The following is a 3,444-nucleotide window of genomic DNA, read 5'->3' on the forward strand; positions in this document are numbered from 1 at the left end:
AAACCGAGAAAACATTGTCATTATGGACAGGACACCACCACTGGTCTCTTGGCACAGGTAAGTTCTGTTGTTTAAGGGGCCAGAACACGGTGGCCGCTCAATAAATGCCTAGTCCATGGATGGATGGCAGTTAGCTTAGAGGAATAGAGGGCCGAACACAGGTAGAGCCTGTGAAAAAGAGAGAGCAAGAGAAAACTCCTTCCCTGTCAGCACTTTTCCCTTCGATCCCACCTTTTAACCCAGCATGACAGATCAGAAAGACAAGGAGCAAAAGTAATAAAACAGAACCACTGTTTGAGATGCAACACTGGAAGTTACCAGAGCTCACCCTGAATGTGCCTTTCCCCCTCCCTTGCCCCCAGGTGACTGTGTGCGTGAGTCTATTTTTAAAGCTAGGACCCTTCTTCTTTGTCTTCACATCAGCCACGACACTTAGCGCTCACTCCACTTTTCACTTAGAGTGAGGCCAAAAAAATATAGTTAATAATTGTGGCCTCGTTTCCCAATTACCTGAAATGTAAAATGAAAAATATCTTTGCTTCAAGACTTAATACCAAAAATCTTTCTAAAGTGCATTAGCCCCCTCTCTGCCTTAAGGGGGAAAGTGTGATGAGCATAATTGGATCTCTGGTGACTCAGTGGCTCGTAGGAGCATGAACACTAATTCCCATTTATCAGTGGGGTTCTCAGGAAATGGGGGTTGGGGCCCAGAGACTGAAGGTGGGCCAACTGTGTGCTGATTTCAGATCCCAGTCTGGAAGCTTTGGAAAATAGATCTTTAAGGTAAATAGTCTCCTCTATAACTTGACTTTTCTTCTTAAAAATTGAATACGGTTTCAATGATACAATAGAAAATTAAGGTATGTAGAGTTCACCAAACGTAAATTTTACTTGTCCCCTTTCCCCTCTAATTCAACAACTACATTTCTCCTGTATCCAACTAGTGCAGGCCTCACACCGTAACACCTATTAAGAGCTCATAGGACAAGTCCACACAGCAGACCCTGGGACATAGTGTCTGTCTTTCTCTGTTCATCCCATACTCATCCAGCTTCCCATCATTGTCCTAGAACACAGGCCTCTGTGCTGCCCACTTTATTTTCTTGGGACAAGGGCAACACTTTTTAATAGGTGAGCCAGCCCACCTTTCCCTTTCCCAAGTCCAACCTTTTGAAAAGAGTTGTGGCCACTGTTGTGCTCAGGCTTCCAGGAGATGAAACCAGATGCCAAGGACCCCTCATAAATGGGATAGAGGGAGAGTCTGAAGCTGCTGGAGATGACAGACAATAGGACAGAAGGGGAAGGAGGAATTTTTAAGTGCAACACTGCTTATGAATTGGTAGTGTGTAAGATTGGAATCAATTTTCAATTATTATTGTTATGATTTAATGAGAAAGTGGGGAGGGGAAGAGGGAGAGAAAGAATCTTAAGCAGACTCCATGCCCAGCATGGAGCCTGACCCAGGTCTCCATCCTACAACCCTGAGTTCATGACCTGAGTTGAAATCAAGAGTCTGACACTTAGCTGAATGATGTACCCAGTTGCCCCAATTTTCTACGAGTTTTGCTTGATGTTCTGCAGATGTTTGTATCTGGCACCAAGAGGGACGCTGGGATTGGCTCAGGCTGTGCTATGTTTCTCGAAATCCTAGTCGTAACTTCAAGGCTTACTGAAGGATATGTCTTCTATGAAATCCTTCCTGTTTTTTTCTAGGTTGATATGACCTCAAACCCTCTCCTCCTCTGAACCTCCTTGGCATTTTGTGCCTCTCTCATGACACTCATCTGACACTATTTTGTATTGTGTTAGCTTCACTTTTAATTTCTTCCTGTTAGAAGACTGTAAAGTGCCTGAGAACAGGTTGCAATCTTCTCCTGTGTATACTCTGTGTTTTGAAACTACCGAATTGAACGTGGTTAAAATGAGCAAAGGTAAATCCCAATGCTGTGAATGTCTTGCGGGGTCTCCCAAGCCAGTCTCGCCTTCCATGCTCAGTAAATACCTCCATCCATCCAACTGCCTGAGTTTTTCCTCTCATCTCCTAGATCCAATAGATCAAAAAATTTTTAAATCATTTTACCTCCAAAATATTCCTTTGATCCAACTACTTTTCCCCCATCTTCTCTTCCTCACTCTAGCCCAGGGCCAGTCGACTTTCTTTGTAAAGGGCCATAGAGTAAGTATTTTAGGCTTTCAGGAGCATACACAGGCTCTGTTGCATGTTCTCCTTCCTTTTTGTTTATTTAACCCTTTAAAAAATGAAGAAAACGTTCTCTGTTCTTGGGCCTACAGAAACCAGCTTGCAGGCTGTGGCCGGCAGATCCCTAACTCCACCCAGACTGCTGCATTCTTGCCTTCTGTCTACACTTCTAGTGTAGCCTGCAATTCATGCTCCAGAAGGATGTTTTAAAGAAAACAAATCTGACTCTTTCCCTTCCCTGCTTAAAGTCTTACAATGGCATCTCTGCTTTCCCTCAGGGAATATTGAAAATCCTTGGCCTGACCAAGCAGACTGTCCGTAGCTGACTTCTTCCCCCATCTCTCACCACATTACTTGCTCCCTTCCTTGACTCTGACATTCTCACTCTTGCTTCCTGGTCTTGGAAGGTGGTATTTCTTCTACTTGGAACATCCTGCCTCTCCTATCCCTTTGCCTGTTTGCCTTCACTATTCTTTCCAATCTCAACAAAACCATCATATTATTAGTTAGGTTCTCTTTATTATATGTTCCCACGGAGTCCTTGTCTTGCCTGGAATTCCCCAGAAGCAGATGCTAGATGAGGAGTCCTGTGTAAGTGCTCACAGGAAGAACGATGAAGATATTGGGGGCCGGGGGGAAGGATAGGAAAGCCCAACGTGTTTGTCCCAAGCCTCTGAGGAGCAGATACCAAGATGGGATTAAGCATTTGAGATTTTTATTAAGGAGGTGCCTATAGGAGGAAATGGGTAGGGGGAGTCAGGATGAGCTTGGAGAGTCCTACAGCTGAGACAGGTCTGATTCTAAGTTTGGAAGAGAAAGAAGGAGAGTTGGTGAGAGAGAGCCCTAGACTACTGTCCAGTCTAAGGAAAATCTGCTGAAACTGTTAAATAGACCAAAGCACCTGTCAGAGGAGTCCTGTGTCTCTCACTCTTGTGTCCCTTCACACTCATTGGTTAGGAGCAGCCTGGGGGGAGTGTGGCCTCGGTACAAACCCAGTGATGGATTTCAGAGGCAGTTGCTGGGGCCATCTCTCAATTACACTCCTTGCACTTGGATGTCTGTGGGGTGCATCCTCATGGCCGAGACACCTAGCAAGGGTGCAATTGCATCAAAGGCCCAGCCTCAGGGGAACTCTGGAGTGTGAATTATGGCTCTGGCTTTGTTTCTCTGGAAAAGCAAGCTCAGGCTTGGCTTTCGCACTCTGCTGCCAATCACTGGGAGACGGCACTTAAACTTTTGACTCT

Source organism: Vulpes lagopus, chromosome 11 (assembly GCF_018345385.1).
Source record: "Vulpes lagopus strain Blue_001 chromosome 11, ASM1834538v1, whole genome shotgun sequence".
NCBI classification, from domain to species: domain Eukaryota; kingdom Metazoa; phylum Chordata; class Mammalia; order Carnivora; family Canidae; genus Vulpes; species Vulpes lagopus.